The sequence below is a fragment of the Lynx rufus genome, unplaced genomic scaffold, assembly GCF_022079265.1.
Source record: "Lynx rufus isolate CCGP_SWC_20201006 ecotype Redwood Valley unplaced genomic scaffold, mLynRuf1.p SCAF_2, whole genome shotgun sequence".
NCBI lineage: Eukaryota > Metazoa > Chordata > Mammalia > Carnivora > Felidae > Lynx > Lynx rufus.
Window position 1 is genome coordinate 75,608,483 of NW_025814834.1, and position 20,632 is coordinate 75,629,114.

General features: G+C 41.9%; 1 protein-coding gene across 2 annotated transcripts in view; it reads right to left on the reverse strand.

Annotated features, from left to right (window-relative positions):
• The window catches only part of GPD2 (glycerol-3-phosphate dehydrogenase 2), a 140,665-nt gene extending 136,553 nt beyond the window's left edge, over positions 1 to 4,112 (reverse strand). Inside the window, exon 1 of one of the 2 annotated variants that reach the window (XM_047082915.1) lies at positions 3,985 to 4,111. The gene's annotated coding sequence lies outside the window, so the exon portion shown is untranslated. Of the gene's footprint in view, positions 1 to 3,984 lie in introns of both variants that reach the window. The other variant, XM_047082917.1, reaches the window with a different exon arrangement.
• Between the last annotated feature and the right edge of the window lie 16,520 nt (positions 4,113 to 20,632).

Sequence of the window (20,632 nt, forward strand, 5' to 3'; positions counted from 1 at the left end):
CCAAGCCCTGCATCGGGCTCTGTGCTGGCAGCTCAGAGCTTGGAGCCTGCTTTGGTTTCTGTGTCTCCCTCGCTGTCTGCCCCTCCCCCGCTCACACTCAGTCTTTCTCTGTCTCTCAAAATTAAATAAAAAACATTAAATCATCATCATCATCATCTTCTTCTTCTTAGTCTAGTTCCATTCAGTCCTTCCCTATCTCATTAAACAACACTCCTGAAATTAGCCAGTTGTGGAGATCCCACAACTCATGACCAGTAATTTTCTCTGGAAACATCAGATAAAAAATATATCCCATTATATACAACTGGAAAGAGTGACAGGCAGGCCACGTGATACATTTTTATGCAAGTGGGTTAAAAGTGGCAAGAATGATGAGTTACAATTCTTAACTCCAATCCTAGGCTTTAAAACTTCAGAGATATAGTGAAAAGTGTTATTTAGTGCACATACAGAATTTTACTGTGGGCTTTTAATACTTTTCCACAGAAAGTTCATTTTTGAAAGCTTAGGGTTGTGCTGGCTTTTTCAATATGCTGAAATACAAAATAGCAAACATTCGTGATACAATGCTGACCTCTTTTTTGCTGTAATCTTCAGGAAACTTGAGGTCTCTCTGTAGCTAAAGTGACATTCTCTTCACCACAAAACTGTCTCAACTATTTGAGCCACATTAATATCTCCCCTCCATAACCACTCAGTTAAAGCCAACATTCTCTCAATGGGTATATGATTATAAGAGATCTTATGCTGGTCCTTAACTGTTTTACATCCATATATTTTACCTTGTTAAACAAACTCTCTCAAAAGCAAGAAAACCATAGTTTTTCTTTTTCTAGCACTTGCTACTATGTAATAATGCTACACAAGCCTACAAAAAACTGCATTCAAGAAGTCAAGAGCTAAATGTACATTTGACCTCTGAACAATGCAGGAGTTAGGGGTGCTGACCCCCTGCACAACTGAAAATCCACATGTAACTTCTGACTTCCCAAAACCTTGACTATTAATAGCCTACTGTTGACTAGAAGCTTTACTGATAACAGAGTTGATTAACACATGTTTTGTATGTTATATGTAATATACACTGTATTCTTATAATAAAGTAAGCTAAAGAAAAGAAAATGTTATTAAGAAAATTATAAAAAAGGGGTGCCTGGATGGCTCAGTTGGTTAAGCATCAGACCCTTCTGACACTTGATTTTGGCTCAGGTCACGATCTCACGGTCGTGGGATCGAGCCCATGCTGGGCTCTGTGCTGAGCATGCGGCCTGCTTGGCCTTCTCTCTCTCCCTGCCCCTCCTCCTTTCATGTGCGTGTGTGCTCACTCTTTTTCTGGCTCTCAAAATCAATAAACTTTTCAAAGAAGGAAATCGTAAAAAAAAAAATCCATTCACAGTAGTATACTGTATTTATCGAAAAAATCTGCATAAAAATGGACATACACCGTTCAAACCCAAGTTGTTCAAGGTCAAATGTGTTTTATTTCCGATGTTCTCTCTGAAGTGCTGTTTCCGCACTTAGGGACACCCTTGTGAGTTCTGGTGTTGACAAGGAGAAAGACTCAAGTTTTGAAAAACCTAAGCAGAAACGTCATCACATTAAAAAAAATAAAGAGGAGGGGCGCCTGAGTGGCTCAGTCGGTTGGGTATGCAACTTCAGCTCAGGTCACCATCTCACGGTCCGTGAGTTCAAGCCCCGCGTCGGGCTCTGGGCTGATGGCTCAGAGCCTGGAGCCTGCTTCCAATTCTGTGTCTCCCTCTCTCTCTGACCCTCCCCCATTCATGCTCTCTCTCTGTCTCAAAAATAAATAAACGTTTAAAAAAAATTTTTTAAACATAAAGAGGAGAAATTGGATACTTATCTGGAAAACTGTTTCCTTCTGTAATAAGGGATTCCCACTAACCACCTTCCCCCTTAAGCACCCACACCACAGGAAAGGAGATAATGCCTGGATAATTCAAGCACAAGCAGCAAGAGCTAAATTTTCTATTCTTTGCCCAATTCTTTCCCTTTTGAATACAAAAAGAAAAACATGTAAGAAGGAAGGAAGCTAATATTTTGAAGTCTACCCCCTAACAGGTACATCACTAGCCATTTTACATATGTTATATCATATATTATCCACACTGTGCCAATGAGACAATTGAGGCTCCGTGAGTTTGAGCAGGTTACCAAAGGCCGAAGTCTTTTCTTCCCCCCACTACACTCAGCTAGAGTTTGTCCCACAGTTCAGTCATTCATTGAGAAAATATTTATTGAGCACTTGTTACTAGTCACCATTCTAGGCACTAGAAATAGGAATCTGTGTGAAGCAGACCAACTCTTCTCATGGAATTTACATTCTCGTGATGAGAGACAGAAAACAAATAACCAGACAGAATAATTTCAGTTATAATAGTTTGCCAATATGATTTACTTACAATGATAATCGAACCTCTTTAAATAGCTATAATGAGATTAAATAGTTACAAGAACTAAAGGGGGAGGGGATAAAACCCATGACAATTGGTAACACTGCGGCCTTCTTGCCCATTACTAAGCCCTCAATACATCTTTTAATACATCAGAGAGAGGGAGGGGCACCTGGGTGGCTCAGTCGGTTAAACGTGTCAGACTTCGACTGAGGTCATGATCTCGTGGTCTGTGAGTTTGAGCCCCACATGGGGCTCTGTGCTGACAGCTAAGAGCCTGGAGCCTGCTTCAGATTCTGTGTCTCCCTCTCTCTCTGCCCCTCCCTTGCTCACACTCTGTCTCTCAAAAATAAATAAACATTAAAAAAATAAAAAATAAATCAAAGAGAGGGAAAACAAAGGATAGCTTTAATAATGCTCAGTTTCTTTACAAAATGACTGTGTGAGATACCAGAATGGACAGCTCCCACAATGTTGTTTGTCAAACTCAAAACACCGCCTCTTATCCTGTTTTTACTAAGGTAACACTGCTTTATTTGAAAAGTTGATTTTTAAAAATCAAGACAGTATTGTAACTTGACACATGTCCTTACAAGGAACAGAAAGGCGTTTCAACATCCACAGCATAAAGTTCCCCAGGCTGCACACGGTATCCATTGGGCAATGGCACCCAGCTGTCCCTGTAGAACTCAGGGACCACAGTAGTCAGAAGCAGGCAGGAAGGGCCTGGCCCCAGTGTGGCAATTGCCATTACCGTCCACAGTCCAAAAATATACTGCACATCAAACTTGAAACATATGCAAAATTCTAACAGTTTTGTTTTAAGCAACAAATGGTGTAAGTCCCCCCCCCCTTCCCTCACCTAATTATACAAAACTATTTATAAGCTGACCAAATTAACTGTTAGCTGTGTCTACCGCTGCCTCTCACGATAGGTATAATGGGGTGTATAATGTGGGTTGGCCCATGTCACGAAGGCTTGTAAGTTACTCTGAAACTCTCAAGGAAGGCTGTTAGCAAGTGAATGCTCCCGTGCAGAAGGTAGAAGGCAGCGTAGACACCAAGTGCTGAGAGCAGCACTTCATTCACAGGGCTCTCTCTACCTTTCTGCCAAAGCACTCTGCAAATCTATTTTTGCTCAGAGAAGCTGAGGGGGCTGTTTTAGGCTCATCGGTGTACACTTTCCATTTCCTCCTGGGACTGTCACACTCCAGCAGCTAAGGTCCTCAACGGAGCCTCAGCCCCCCTTCTAGAATCTTTTCCTCCCTTGCTTCAGAAGGGAGCGCCAATCCTCAGGAGGAGAGCGGCATCCACAAGCCAAAAGTTTGCCGCAAACTTTCCATGAGATACCAACCCTCGCCCCAAATGTATTACACCCCACCGCCCGCCAAAATGTAAATACTAACCCCTACTCGAGAATGAGTCCCCCTTCTGTTGCTGGGGAGGAACCCTAAACTCTCTCCCACCCCCCAGCCAACGCCGGAGTCCGAGAGGACTCGCCCGGGTCAGAAGGGGATTGCTCTCCGCCACGACCCCGGGGGCGCGGGAAGGGGGTCTCCCAGGAAGCACACACCTGAGATCCGTCCTGTCGCGCGAGGGGAGCGCAGGAGCCCCCAGTTCCTCCCGGCGGGGCGGAGTCTCTGCCTCCCCCCGAATCAGAGACTCGGCCCTGATCCTCGCGGCGCGGCGCGCGTGGCTGTCACTCCCGGGCAGCCCGGGCCAGTGCAACCCGCCGCGGCCCCGCCTCCCCGGCGACTTCCTCCCCCCACCCCCACCCCTCCCCGCTGCCGCTCCTCCTCCCTCCCCTGGGGCTGGCGCGGCGGCCGCGTCCCGCCCGGATTCCTCCCGCCCGGGCCGCTCGGCCCTGCAGGGAAACGCGGAAGTGGAGGCGGGAGCCGGGGCCGAGGCGAGGGGGTGAAGCGTCGCGAACCAGCGGGCGGCGGGCGACCCCGAGGAACGTGACCTGGCGGGGCCGCGGGGCCGCGGGGCCGCGGGGCCCGCCGGGTGGGGCGGCGGCGCGCCGAGGCGTTGGCCCTCGCCCCGGGCTGCGGCTCCCGCCCCGCGCCCCGCCTTGCTCGCGGGCTGGAAAGCCTGGGCTGGGCTAGGCCCGGGGACGGTGGGGGAGGTGCCCGGTTGCCTCGGCCCTGGCCACCTGCCCGCGAGAGAGGAGACACCAGACCGCCTGCACGCCGGCGGGCTGGCTTACCTGATTTCTCGTCGTCCGCCCTGGATCTGACTTCCCCTCCTCGGCAGAAAGGCTTCCCTGGGCCTAGAAACGCTTCTAGGAAGCGGGCGGACCCCTGGGACCCGGCCGTCAGAGCCCAAAGCCCTCGCGCGGACCCCCTCCGCACGCTCTCGACCTCCCGACCTGCCCGCTGAATGTCAGCGCAGGAACCCGCAGGGAAGGCCAAGCCCCGGCGGGCGCCGGGAGGTGGGAGAGGTGGGGATGCCGAGCGAAGGCGCCTCAGGCCCGGCCTCATACAGGTGGGGGGAGGCGCAGAGCCCCGGCAGCGGAGCAGCAGGCTTCCCAGATGCACCCCCTAAAACCGACCCTGCCCACTGAGCATGCCCAGCTTACTTGGAACCACCAGAGCTAAGCAAGCCCAAGTGGACCCAGGGAGGGCGCACATGGGCTCAAATGGACCCCATATCCTTAAGACCTTTCCTCCAACAACCTCTGGGAGTTTTGCAAAGAAGGTTTCTACCGTGGTGTTGGAAAATACCCAGGGGAGGGTTGGAAAGACCTTCCAAAGGAAGGCAGCCAAATTAGTTTGAACCCAAATCGCAGTGCTGGGTTTTTTAAAGCCAATTACTTATTAAGTCATTTGCTAATTTCTTTAAGTCATAATTTAATTAAGTCATAACTATTGTAATTGGCATAAAGTAATGTGTAGATTCATTGGGTCCCAAGCTCACAGTAAATGTCAGGAAACCAGCCTGTCCAAATGGTTCTCAACCTTGGATGCATATTAGAATGGGAAGGCGGGTATAAAATGATCAGTCCCAGGTTCCCACTCCCACACCGAGCATAGATGGAACCTGGAAATCCTTACGTTTAAAACTGTGGCTCTGAAAGGGCAGTGGTGGGAGCCAGCAGCAGCATCGAAGAACTTAATGGAAATACAAATTCTCGGCTTCACTCCCAACTACTTGATCCCTAAACTCTGGGGCTGGCACCTAGCTATCTGATTTAACAAGCTCTTCCAGTGATTCTCTTGCACACTAAAGCTTGTGAACAACTGCTTAAACATTCCCCTCAGGTATTACAGAGAACCCCTGTAACAAAGCACTGTTTCCACATTTTGTTCAAATCCCAATTCTATATCATTTATCTAGAAAAGCAACAGGTTACCCAGAAAGGGAATAATCTGGTTGAACTGAAGTGTCAGTCCTGTGTTTCCTTCCCACTAATTCTCCCAGAACGGTTCAGTTCTTGGAAAATGGAGACCACCTATTTCCTTCTGTACCCTGGTATCTACCACAGTGCCTATGACACAATAGATGTTTGATAAGTGTTTACTGATTTGAAATGAACGTTTAGATGAACGATTTGTTCCAGACTCTATTATGTCTACTGTTTATTTCCCCCCACAAAATCCTGGTCACCTTGCTAGCTAACAAGCCAGTGGGGATTCAGTTCTCAATAACCCATGGCCATCCCTAATGGCCGAAACCAAAGTCAGACTGATGGCATAGAACAGGGGAGAAGGGAGAGGATTTTGAGGAGCTGAGAAAAGTCAGAAGCATCGGACATAATTTCATTTGCCAAAACTGGGGCCAAGAGCGACCAGAGGAGAGCAGAAGGACACTAGGCATCTGCTGGATTTCAGGAAAAGCACCAAAGGAAAAGGTGGATATGGGAGGGCTTAGGCAAGGAGAGACAAGAAACTTACCATCATGAGCCTACCGGTCACTCTGGACCTTCTTTTTCTAAACAACCCACCTCTGGCTCCATATCTCCATCCTCTAAATACATCTAATCTCAACCACAGCCTTGAAAAAATAATTTTAAAATTAAAAAAACTGTTATTTTTTAAATGTTTTTTAATTTGAGAAAATTAATGTCAGCAGGGGAGGGGCAGAGAGAGGGAGAGAGAATCCCAAGCAGGCTCTGCACTGTCAGCTCACAGCCCCATGCAGGGGCTCCATCCTACAAACTGTGAAATCAGGACCTGAACAGAAATCAAGAGTCAGACGCTTAACCAACCTAGCCACCCAGGTGCCCCAAAATAGAAAATTGTTATAAAAGTTACTTCCAATTACTGCATAAAACATGGTAATTTGTAAGTATTCAGCATAAATTAGGCATCCACTTGTTCACGACAAAAGTGGCTAAACACTGTTCATTTTTAAAGATAAACACTAGATAATTTCCAAATGCAAAGGTTTACGCTACTGTGCTTTAAGACTCACAGAAACTTACAAAACCCAAAATTATCCTCTGTTTATTCCATCAATATTTTCTAGACGGAATACAATATTAAAATAAATTGTTCCTTTTAGCCTTATACATATCGCTTTAAAACTTAATATACTATTTATGAGTACCCAAAGTAGCTTTCTGCCTATGTCTGCCCCTTTGTCTGACTTATTAGGACAAGAATTCCACTGAAAGTTCAGTTGCTGATTAGGTTATATGACAGGAGTGTAAATTTCAAGATGCTTAAGCAATTTCTTTTTACTATAAAGATAATTTTGTGGGGAGGAGGGGAATAATCATTAATTTAGGAATTATTATTGCATTAGATCCACCAACAATATATATGTTAAAAAAAAAAACAAACAACCTTGCCTACACACATATATACTTGCCACATCTTCTTTTTGCTCATGGAATTAAAACAAAACCAAACAAACAGGTTGAGGGCTAAAAAAGGGAAAAAAAACCCAAAAACAACTTAGTGAGGGTGTAGGAGGGGAAGCACTCCCCATAAGTAAATCTAAAAACATGAAGTAATTATTTCAGCAGGAAGCAATCTACTAAAGACCAGTATCTCAGGAAAGTTGGAGTCTTAGGTGTTTCTCTGTGTCATCACAAGCATGACTCAGCATTTGGAAGGAACTTGTGTTTACCGTCTTTCAGATTAAGGGTGTCAAATAACTTTGGTGCCACCTAACTCTTTTCTTGGGTGCCTAAGAAAACTTCAGGACTGCCATGGGTGTTCGGTCTCACTCACATGGCTACCAAAGTCTGAAAAGCGTTCCCTTTTTCAATTGTTCCTGTTTTACCAAAGCCTGAGTTTGCCCCCCCCCAATTAATTTATCTTGCATTTTAGTGTTATCAGATGAATTTAGGTTATTTCCTGGATTCACGTGTAACAAAAGGAACAAGTTCTTCCTTTCCCAACCCTGGAGAGTAGCCTATCTGCTGCGAAGACATCTTAAACACAACCGCTGGGGGTGAACTTTCCCCAACATGGAGGAACCTTCCACTGGTGATACTATTGTCCACCTTTTACAACCATCTCTATATGCTGAGGGTCAACTGTTTCAGTTCCTGCCCATTTCTACAGAGAAACAAATTTTCCTCAAGTGGTCACAGGTCACCAAAGTTTATGATAACATTTATGGAATATAAGGATTGCAAGGGGCCATAAATGTTATTAACTCTCACACTTTTGTTTTACAAACAATGAAATCAAGGCCCCACAATATGAAGTGACTTACCTAAACAATAGCTAAACAATAGAGCCAAGATTAAAATGAGAAACTACGTAGTATACAGAACAGTGTATGGGCTTCAAGTCCACTCTCTTCCAAGTTCTTTAACCTAAGTTCTCCAGTCTCCCAGAACCTCAGTTTCTTTATCAGTGGGTACGTTAATAGTGAACATTCACATGGTGTTTATTCTGTGCCAGGCACTAGGCTTAACAAGGTCCACGTAATCTTTAATAAGATTAAATTGGAATAAGTCTGAGTTTTTGGCTTCTTGATTTTGTTTTGTTTTATTTTTACAAAATAGGGAAATTGAGGCACAAAATTGTTAAGTAACATGCCCAAGATAACACAGCTAGCAAATGGCCACACTGGGATTTAGTGGGATAATCTATGCAAAAGGCCTGATGTATAGTTGCCAACAAAAGTATCACCAATTTCACTTCTCTTCCCTAAGGGTGTAAATCAGAGGCATTCTGACTCTTGCTTCAAAATTGGGCCAAGACACCTTTATTCTGAGCTCTGATCACTGTATGCTCACATATTTCTTCAGTTATATTATTTTAGTACAGATCTTCCCCAAATTAGGATGGAGTTATGTCTTGATAAACCCAACACAGCTGGAAAATATCAGAAGTTGAAAATGCATGTAATACACCTCACCTACAAAACATCAGAGCTTAGCCTAATCTACAGGTGCTCAGAACACTTACATTAGCCTATAGTTGGGCAGAATCATCCAGCACAAAGCTTATTTTGTTTTTTTTTTAAATTTTTTTTTTCAACGTTTATTTATTTTTGGGACAGAGAGAGACAGAGCATGAACAGGGGAGGGGCAGAGAGAGAGGGAGACACAGAATCGGAAACAGGCTCCAGGCTCTGAGCCATCAGCCCAGAGCCTGACGCGGGGCTCGAACCCACGGACCGCGAGATCGTGACCCGGCTGAAGTCGGACGCTTAACCGACTGCGCCACCCAGGCGCCCCCAAAGCTTATTTTGTAATAAAGTGTTGAAAATCTCATGTAATGTAATGAAAACAGTACTGAAAGTGAAACCCAGAATGGTCATCTGGGTACAGAATGGCGGTAGGTGTATCAGTTGTTCACCCTTCAGATGGCGCTGCTAAAAGAGAGTGATAGCCCACTGCTGGTGTCCAGCATCAGGAAAGAGGGCTGGACCACACACCTCTAGTCCAAGGCAAAATCCAAATTCAAAAATTCAAAGTATGGTTTCTGCTGAATGTTTCTTGCTTTTGCACCACAGTCAAAAAAAAAAAAAAATCCTTAAATCAAACCATCATAAATTGGGGACAACCTGTCATGTACATGATTTGGGACATACTGCATGCACCTATAATCCTACCCATTATTACAATAGTTACAAACATTAAGGAGATAACCAAGCATTAAACAACCACTACAAGTTTACCCCTTACAAAGAAAACAAAACTAATACAGAGTTTCTAAACGATGAACAATGCTGTCCACAAAAATCTTAAAACAAATCCTTAGCCAGGACCAGAGCAGTGATGTTGGGGCTTTGTGATGAGAGCAGCTCACTTAGCAGATCTCTGCCTACTTGTTATTTGAATTTTTAAAAGCAGAATTATAGACATCTAAAAATAGCCGACAAAAAAATCTTCCCATGTCAGTGATTCTCAAAGAGTTAGGATCAAGAATAAGGTGAAAATATATGATCCTTGAAAAGATGAAATAAAAATACTAAATATACTTTTAAATGGGTACTTGAAGTTTTATTTCTGCTTTATAAGAATCTGGGAAAGTATTTTTAAAATAAATTTTTAAAGCATCAGTATAAAGTGGCACCAGGAAACTTACTTAGATTTAAAGGCCTTGAGGGTGAAGGAAATGTGAACTCCTTCCTCAGGCAGGCATCCACTGTGTTCCTAGGACAGAGCAGCACTGAAAACAAGCTTTTTCAAATGTTGATGATGTAAATTGAATAATGTTGACTCTGGCACATAGCCTCCTATTTAATAGCGGCAGGAAGGTTGTGGGTAAACAGAAATGTCCCAAGAAACTCATGCAGAGAACATGAATAAGTATTAGGTTCTGATGTGGGAGCTGAAACAAAATGGAATACTGGGTTCCTCAGAGTAAATCTGTTGATGACTCAGTGACAGAGGCAGCTGAGCCAAGGGTAAGCAGCCTGAGAAACCAGAGATTTGTTGAGTTCCACATTCTGAATACCTGTTACATAATCTGGAAGCGGCTTGGATCTCAGCAGTAGATGATTCAAATAAATTTAACCACTGTTTGTAATGTTGTAATGTGATTTTTTTTTTAAAGGATCAATCTAAACAGCAATAGTAGAACAACCATAGCTGTGGACAGCGTTTATGTCTGTGCATGATTAGCTTTAAAATGAGAATGTTGTGTCTTAATTCAGCAGCCCGAAACACGTGGGCAATGACCTAATTTCTGTCAAGCCAAGAGGAAGGTACTTTACACACAAGGGTACCAGCCAGAGAGTTAACAGGTGCTGTTCCCTCAGCAAATACCTTGGCCTCAAAAGCAAATCTCCATTCTTCCTCTATCAGCAAGAGCATCACGCAAAGCTGAAAAAGGAATGATAGGAAAGTAGAGAATCTTTCTTCTGTTATCATTGGGTTACATACTGAAGTTTATTTTTGAAATAGCTCTTCAAGGGGGCATAAAACAGGAGAGAATGTTTCCATGTAACCCCCACCAAGAGGAAATTTGCCCATTCAGTGGAAAGTCTATTGTTTTAAAATTCTCTAGACCATGCTGTAAACAGATAATCCCTTTCCCTTTCTAACTTTTAACTCTGGTCAGGTTTCTGAGAACTGAGATAACCTGATATGTGATAAGAAGCCAGAAACTGGTGTTAGGACATCTAAAAAATATGTTTCTGGTATATTTAAAGTATGCGTGTTCCAGAAATATTTTTCAATAATCAAATGTGGAGGAAGACAATCTTTCCTGAGTATGCACTCTTCATTGTCAACCTGGGTCCCTTGTGGTTTTGAAACAGAGCAGAAGTCCCTGCTCTCACAAAGATCGCCTTCCCACAGTGAGTCTCAAAGTGCTGCAGGGTGAAATTCTAGCTTCTCCATCATTATACTCACTAGACACAGTTTATTTTTTAAGTTTATTTATTCATTTTAAGAGAGAGCAAGAGTGCACTCTCAAGCAGTGCACAGAGAGGGAGGGAGAGGGTCCCAAGTAGGCTCTGCACTGTTAGGAGTGGTCCAATGAGGGGCTCGAACTCACCAACTGAGCCACCCTGGTGCCCCACCCTAGATACAATTTACTACGCGCTTGCTCTTGGGCCAGATGAAAAGCAAATAGTTCCGAGGCTTATGGACCCAAAGCAAAGAATTAAAAGCTATCCTGTAGTAGACAGAATAGTGGCCTCCCTGGAACCTGTGAATGTTACAGGCTGGGGCTGGGGGTGGAGGGTGTGGTGAGGAGATGTTGCAGATTTAATTAAGAATCTTGAGATGGAGACATTATTCTGAATTATCAGAGCGGACTCCAAGTGCAATCCTGCATATCCCTATAAGATTGAAGTAATCTTATAAGGGTGGGTGTGCTTGAGTCGCTCAGTCTGTTAAGTGTCTGACTTTGGTTAGAATCAGTTCATGAGTTCAAGCCCTGAGGCAGGCTCTGTGCTGACAGCTCAGAGCCCAGAGGCTGCTTTGGATTCTGTGTCTCCCTCTCTCTCTGCCCCTTCCCCTCTTGCACTCGAAAGAAAGAAAGAAAGAAAGAAAGAAAGAAAGAAGGAAAGAAAGAAGGAAAGAAAGAAAGAAAGAAAGAAAGAAAGAAAGAAAGAAAGAAAGAAAGAAAGAAATGTTTAAAAAAAATTAAAAAAAAAGATTGGAGTAATGGAAAGGTTTTGCAGAGATAGAAGAGTAAAACACAGTGTGATCATGGATGCCGACTGGAGTAATGCAGACACGCTAAGAAAAGCCAGCAGCCACCAGAGCTAGAAGAAGCAAGTAATTAACTCTCCCTTAGATACATTGGAGAGAGTGACGTCCTGCTGACTACTGATTTCAGTCAAGTGACACTGACTTTGATCTTCTGGCTTCCAGAACTGTGGGAGAATATATTCCTATTGTTTTAAACCAACAAGCTTATGTAATTTGTTACAGCAGCTACAGGAAACTCATACAGCTTCCTTCATTTATTTCTCTGGCACTAATGCCAATCTATCCTCGTGGAGCTGACCCTTCAGGGTGTTTTTTATTCAAGATGCCAAAGCAAGGGCCCCTGGATGGCTCAGTTGGCTAAGCGTCTGGCTTTTGATTTCAGTTCAAGTCATGATCTTACAGTTTGTGAATTTGAGCCCTGCACCTGGCTCCACGCTGACAGTGAGGTGCCTGCTTGGGATTTTCTCCCTTTCTCTCTGCCCCTCCCCCACTTGTGAGCAACTTCTCTTTCTTTCTCTCCCTCTCACTCTCTCTCAAAATAAATAAACTTAAAAAAAAAAAAAAAGGATGCCAAAGCAATTTACAACCATGTAAATGGACTCCATTTTCCACCCTGTGGTACATCCAACTGATACCAGAGCCTTCTAAAATTTGAGAGATGCCGGGACCATTTTACATTTTTTGAGCTGTCTAGTAAGTAAAAAACTGCCAGAACAAGTTTGTTTGTTTTTTTTTAATTATACTATAATGTGAATGTTACAATTAGCCAACTCATGCATAGCAAAAGGACTTCAGTAACTGTCCATATAACTCATTTAGAGATAAGAGCAACATTTTAAATGTGGGGTCTGTGGGTGACAGATTGTTGCACCACCCAGGTCTTCCTCCAAGTAAAACTCAGTATGCCAGCTGCTGGAAGCATCTTTGGCCACCTCGTTCAGAATCTGCCTCTACTGCAGAGAACTACCTCATTCAAGGTCATTCCTTTCCTGGGCTAGTGCTTATCCTGTGACTGAGTGACGAGGGGTATAAAGACTCTGCTGGATAATTGGGAGGTAACTCTGATGGGCTGCTGGCACTCCAGAACTACCCGAGGGGCCAGAAGTGGTGGGGTGGAGGGGGAGAGGGGAGGGGGGGAGGCGACTAAGGCTTTGTTGGGCTCTTGTCAACATTTACTTCTCCCTCTGCCCAATCCTGCTTCTGCATTCTTCTTTCCACAAGTATCCCGAATAATAACCTGCATGGCTTACTCTGTCTCAGTAACTGCTTCCAAAAGCCAGCCTGCACCAGGGCCCTTCATAAATGTGATGCCCAGCTAACCAAAACCCTTGAGTTCCACAGAATTTTAAATTCACCCTTTCTGCTTGTTCCTATTTCTCCCCTGGAATTGTACATTCCGGTCCAGTTCAGATAAAGAATCATCCCCGAGGGTCGGAAACCTCTGCAATGTGCTGGACCCTATCAAAAGGCATAAGGCTTCTCCAAAGTACATGCCATACAAGAGCATGTGTTGCTGAATTTTTCCTTGTCCTTTCAGGTTTTTCATACTGTTTCTAGCATTAGTCAATTAGCAGATACTTGTCCCGAAAGCCCTGTACGAGGAGGCATTAGACCTAGGAAAGCTTCCTGGATGACAGGCTGCTTCAGTCTCCTTTGCACCAGGCACTAGCCTACTGTTCCGGGAGCAAAGTGCTCTATGCTCTTATCACAGTCCAGATTGTAGCAGTTGATAGTCTTCAGGTCGAAGTTTGCATACACCTCCCAGGCAAGATGAAATGAATCTGGCCTAGATGCACGGTGAATAAGGTGTGGTGGAGTCTGTGGTAACTTGGAGAGAGCTAACCACATCAAAAGAGGTTAGCCCACTGCCTCAACCCAGTGCTCAAACTTGGCGTTACCAACTAGGACGAGAGAAGTTACGTGATCCCCTGTGTGATGCAATATGAAGGCCACATCATGACCTTTGAATTATTTTTGCTCCATATGTTTAACCTGAATTAACCAAGCCTTTAGATATGAACTCCAGTTCACAAGGCAACTGACCCCTTCACTCAGATGATGTCATAGAAGAAAAGAATGGAGGTGGGGGAGAGCCTGATGTAGTGTAAAAGTGACTAATGTGACATAACCAAATGCAATGACTGTCTTTTCATTGGATCCTGGCTTGAAAAGAAAATGAGTGTAAATGACATTTGGGGTCAATAAAGAAATCTGAATATTGACTGAGTTACAATGACATTAGGGAATTACGAATGTTTTGTTTTGTTTTTTTTTTCAGTATGATAATCACATTGCAGTTGTGTAGGAAACCATCTTTATTTTTGGAAATGCACGCTGAAGTATTTGGGATGAAGTAATATATCCACTTTAAGATGGTTCAGCAAGGGGCACCTGGGTGGCTCAGTTGGTCAAGTGACTGACTTTGGCTCAGGTCATGAAATCATGGTTCACGGGTTCAAACCCTGCATCGGGTTCTGTGCTGACAACTCAGAGCCTGGAGCCTGCTGTGGATTCTGTGTCTCCCTCTCTCTCTGCTCCTCCCCTGCTTGTACTGTCTTTCTCCCTCTCTTTCTCAAAAATAAATAAACATTAAAAAGACTTTAAAAAAAAGCTGGTTCAGCAAAAATATAAATGTTTAGATATGTTTTTAATTCCATAATAAATATGGCAAAATATTAACAATTGGTGAATATAGCAGTACTTGAAAAAATATCTATTTTTCTTTTTACTTTTCAGTAGGCCTTGAGATTTTCATAATCAAAATCTTCAGAAAAAAATGAAAGCAGCAGCCTTTACTCAGTTTTTGTCCATTACTGTCACATGGGAATGCAGTCCGGTGTTACTAGATAAAGTACTCTGAATTTCCAAAAGACACTGGAAATCTGGAATCTTTATGTAAAATGCTTTTGCCGCTTAGGAAAATATTTGCAACCATAACTAGAAACAAATAAACAACGCCTCTGTGCAGGCCTGCTACAACGCATCGGGATACCGGGATTGACTCTCGGCCTCTGACCCACCATCTCTGGTTTAGATTCTTTGTACCTTAACCCTTTTCCTTACACCTTAGCCCTCTGACCCTGCATCCTGGATTTTCCTCTTTCTCAAGGCGGGATGTGGCTAACTTAGTTCTTTTCTCACTCTCGCTCTTCTTTTTTCCTAACTAGCCTCTGCCACTTTGCAGTTTCACTGAGCACTTGGCAGATTATGTGGGAATTAATCAAGCTATGGGCTTCTCCGGAGTATCAGATGATTTAGCAAACTCGAATTGTTTAATAATTATCCTAGGGCACTAAACATTATCCTAATGATCTAAAATAGTTATTAAACCTTCCCACTTAAGATTATTAAATTGCAACATCTGTCTTCAGGAAGCATTTCAATTGCATGTAATATTTGTGAAACATTTACAACTGCTTTTAGTTATATCTCATACCCTGTGATAGGTTTATAGTTTTTTCCTTATTTAATGGCTGAAAACACGAGGCACAGAGTCCTAAAGGTAACTTGAGTCCTCTGTACGAGGAGGTATTAGGCCTACCAACCTTCCTGGATGACAGGCTGCTGTTTATCCAACTGCGCCACGTTCTCGCCAGCCCTTGTTTGCTTTATTAGCTAATTACCGGCTGCATATTCATCCCAGGTCCCAACTATATTAAGGGCTATTTACTAGCTAAAATCAATACCCTTTCGATTAGACACCTGGCGTGGCTTTTGGTAACTAAGCATTATTTGGGCTTCACTGCTTTTACTCCATCAGGGAGATGGGAAAGTGCTTTGTTTTGATTTTTCACACTTAGTGGCTACTGCTCTTAGCAGTAGGAGATTAAGGGCAGTGGAGACTCACTCTGCCATGGCAGAAACTAGGAACAAACATAATATTTACTGGACAAGGAAAGGGGCAATGAAAAATAAAATGACAAACAGTGATTTTACTATTTTAAGGTTCTTTTTCAAATATATGAATCTCTTTGGATATATGTCCGGTCCCCAGGCACTATATGGACCCTAAAATTACAAAGATAGATAAATTACATTCTCCAACCTGGTCACGTTGGAAAGAATGGCATTGAAACAATAATTATTATAAAAGAATGAAAAGAGCAAAAAGTAGTAGAACTAGGTTTTGGCATAGCATGGCAAAACCTTTCCAGAAAGAAAAATTCCAAGAAGTCTGTTTGTTAGTGACGGTGGTGAAACCAACCACCAGGCTCTTGTTAATGTAGGTAGTTTATTACAGAAATAATAAAATATTATGTTCAGTTTGGAACCATGAAAATATATAGACAAAAGAGAAAAAGATCACCATAATCCTCCCTACAGATCATAATGAACCATTGTTGATAGCTTGCCATAAACACTTTAACAATGTTTTCTCGGATATATATGGACAACTTTTTAATATATCAAAAAACAAAACATGTGTGAAGACATTGGTTGAATCAAATAATTCAAAGCCAGATCTTGCAATATTACCTTCAGAATATTACTTCAGAAAATATTACTTCAGAAAATCTACTTAATCTCACTGAGCATCAGTTTTCTTTTCTATAATACATGGGTAATGATACTACCTTAGTGGATTATTATAAAAATAATGATTTGAAAGAACTATAATTCTTAGAGCAATTCCTGGTGTATATAAAATACTGAACATATGCATTCAACCAACAAATATTTATTAAGAGTTTTCCATATTGAACACTTAGACCAGGTCATATGAACTATATATGGTAGCTATCTTAAGTATTATCACTACTATTAACATATGTTCTTTAAATCCTCTTTTATTTCACAAAATATCAAGAACATCTTTTTATGACAATAAACATGAATCTATATCATCATTTTTACTGGTGGCATAGCATTTTGATGGGAAGATCTATTATAATTTATTGAGCCAACCTCCTGTTCAAAGATGACTTTCAGTTTGTATTATAGTTAACATTGCTTTGAATATCTTTGTAACCATGTCCAACTGATTCTAAGGATATATCTTTTAAGTGGAATTATTGAGTCAAAGATGATGCACATTTTTAAAACTTTTTAACATCTGTTACTAGCTTGCCCAAGGAGAGCTTGCAAGTAGATGGAAAGGATACCAGAGCTGGGTATTAAAGAATAAGCAGAAAAGAGATGGGAAGAAAAGTGATAGAAAGACATCTATAAGAAGTTCATTGGCTTCAAGTTGTTTCAAGGTTATACTCTAATGCAATGTATCTTGTGGGCTAAATAGATTATAAGGACAGCTAGTTTTAAAAGAGAACTTTGCTGTTTAACTAAGGTAGGTGATATAAAGGATAAGGTTGGATTTTTTTCTTTCAACTCTGAAGAATACTCTTAAGGAGTTGGAGCACCTTCTGAAATACTACCATGCACATTTTCATGATCCACACTGGACAAGTCTTCAAGGAAGGCAAACCATTGTTACCACTTAGCCTAGTCTTCCACCATACTCAACCTTCTCTCTGCTCCCAGGACTTGTACAGAACTATAAGATACTTAATTCAGATCTGCTGTTGTTTTACCTTAATGTATGTAAAAATAACCTGGAGCACTTGTTTAAAAACGTTTGTTCCTAGGAGTAAAGGGTATCTACATAGATTTTGTCTCTGTAAAAACAAGTTGAGAACTAAGAATCTGCATTCTAACCAGAACCACCACCCCTGGCTAATTCAAATAAAGGTAGTCTTCAACGGCGTTATGATGAAAAACGCTTCGATAGATCCTTGCTGCTCAAAGGGTGGTTCCTATATAAGGAGCAAAAGCATCACCCAGGTCCTTGTTAGAAATGCAGAATCTTGGGGCACCTGGGTGGCTCAGTCGGTTGAGCTTCCAACTTCAGCTCAGGTCATGGTCTCACAGTTCGTGAGTTTGGGCCCCACGTTGGGCTCTGTGCTGACAGCTCAGAGCCTGGAGCCTGCTTCGGATTCTGTATCTCTCTCTCTCTCCCTCTCCCCTGCTCATGCTCTGCCTCTCTCTGTCTCTCAAAAATAAATAAATGTTAAAAAAAAAAAAGAAAAAGAAAAAAATAAAAAGAAATGCAGAATCTCAGACCTCACTCCAGACCTACTATACAAAATCTGAATTTTAACAAATTTCCTGGACAATTGGTATGCACATTTAATTTTGATAAACCTTGTTCTATGGGTTAACAGTCAGTTAATAATCTGGTATATCCAACATAGGAAAAATTTCCCTTAAAAAGTAGAAGTCCCATCCACTTGGCTTTTTGGGGGATCTTGAATCCAGATAATACTGGATACTGAGAAGATGCAACAAGAATCCTTGATCCTTCTAGAATTACTTGAGTGATCTTACGGAAAACAAATTCCCCAAAGGATAAACCTGTGGCAAAGAAGACCCCTTCACTAACATTCCAGGAAACATAATGAGGAAAAATGAGATCTGAATGATCTATTAACAGTACCCTAGTTATCCCCTTCAGCTTATATATCCATTTCTAACTCTTTTCTAGGTATAAATGACTTTATGGGAGGTTGCAGAAATATTTAAACAGCTTGAAGTATGATCAATAGATGCTAAATGAAATAAAATTGGCTTGGTTTTATGTCTCTTGTCAGTTTCTATTGACCAACCTTTTAAATTGTAAAATTATGCAGCTGAAACTAAAAGCAAATAGGGAAAATGATGGAGCTTTTATTTAGCATTACTAGTTGATATTTTAAGAGGGGCAAAATTGGTAGAAATACATCTTATTGAGTTACAGATTTTATTGGGTTAGTTTCTTATAGGAATCTGGCTGGATGCAAGTATATTGCAATCAAATGTGAACATTTGTTAGGATGTCCAAAGTTTCATCAATTAAATAATTACTTCAAATAGTTATGATGGGATTTGAAATAAGCCCAAAGGGAAAAACATATGTTGGATCAAGCAACATTTTTGTATCTCATAATTCTTTGTGTTTCAAATATAATTCCAGAGAAGATTCAAAGTTTGTTAGACCTTAAAAATGCAACACATAGGGGCACCTGGGTGGCTCAGTCAGTTTAGCATCCAATTCTTGATTTCGGCTCAGGTCATGATCTCATGGTTTGTGGGATGGAGCCCTTCATTGGGCTCTGTGCTGACAGCACGGACCCTGATTGGGATTCTCTCTCTTCCTCTCTCTCTGCCCCCCTCCCCCAAATAAATACACTTAAATAAAATAAATAAACATAGAATGTAACGTAACTTTAGTCTTCATCCTCTAAGTTTTATTCTAAATAAGGCAATGATCAATTTTGATTAACAACAACAAGAAAAGACAGAATTAACCACAGAGCACTTAAGAGTTTTTGATTGATACTCAAAATCACTTGTCTTGATGCTCATTTCACCATAAAACTACTTAGGTAAAACTCAAGGCGATGGTAGGAGACTAATCTCCCTTTCTTACACTGCAAAATTATGCACATTCTTCTATCTCTTTGAACTTGTTGATGATAAGGGGAACAATCATGATTTTAAAAGACAAAAGAGGTAAAGAAAATAAGAAAAATAGAAGGGAAAATATGAGAAGTGAAAGAGATCCAGATCAGATCAATCAGTAAGGAGACTTTATGTCACTCATATATAGAGACTTTTTTTTTTTTAGTTTGAGAGAGAGATAGCATGAGTGGCGAGAGGAGCAGAGGGAGAGGGAGAAAGATAGAGAATCCTGAGCTGAGTGTGGAGCCCAAAGTAGGGGCTCGACACCATGACCCTGAGCTGAAATGAAGGGTCGGACACTCAGCTGAGCCACCCAGCTGCCCCAGACATAGAGATGTAAAGCCAACAGTAATAGAGAAAGATCTGGAATGCTGATCCTTCTCTCCTTAAAACTGGAAAGAAATGCTACCTCTTCATGAAACTAAGCTTCAGTATTAGCTTTAATACTTCACAGTCCATTTGGTTGGCTGGAGAAAAGAAGTCTGTGTGCAAATCTCCTGGTTGTCACTTTATGATTCATGATATAATATTTCAAACTTTTAATATTTGTACATGCCTGTCACTATTTTTGCTTCCTTTGTTATTAACATTTTTCTGCAACTTGCTTTTTAATCTAACTTACTTTCAGTCTTACTTTTAACTTACTTCTTTTTTAAATGTTTATTTATTTATTTTGAGAGAGACAGAGAGAGACAGAGACAGAGAGAGAGAGAGAGAGAGAGAGAGAGAAAGTGGGGGAGGGGCAGAGAAAGAGGGAGAGAGAGAATCGCAAGCAGAATATTCCAAGCTGTCAGTGCGGATGGAGCCCGAGACAGGGCTCCATCTCACAAACCGTGAGATGTTGTGCTAAGCGAAAATCAAGAGTCTGATGCTTAACCAACTGAGCCACTCAGGTGCCCCTCAGTGATCCTTTTTATTGCTCATTACTTTGCAAAGAATGAGATCAAAGAAACAAACAGAAAGTGATCCAAAAAGCCAGATTCTTCTGAGTAAAACTGATCAATTCACCCTTCGGTGAACACCTACTATGTGTGAGGCATTATACTAGTTTCTGAAAATGCAAAGATAAATAAGACTAAATCCTGAACTCAAATTGTTTAAAATTCATGAGGAAATCAGGCCGTTAAACAGATAAATGTAATTGAGGGTGGTAAACATTACAAGAGAGGTATGTGTCACTGCCCCCAGGAGTACAAAGAGAGTGACTAACAGTGTC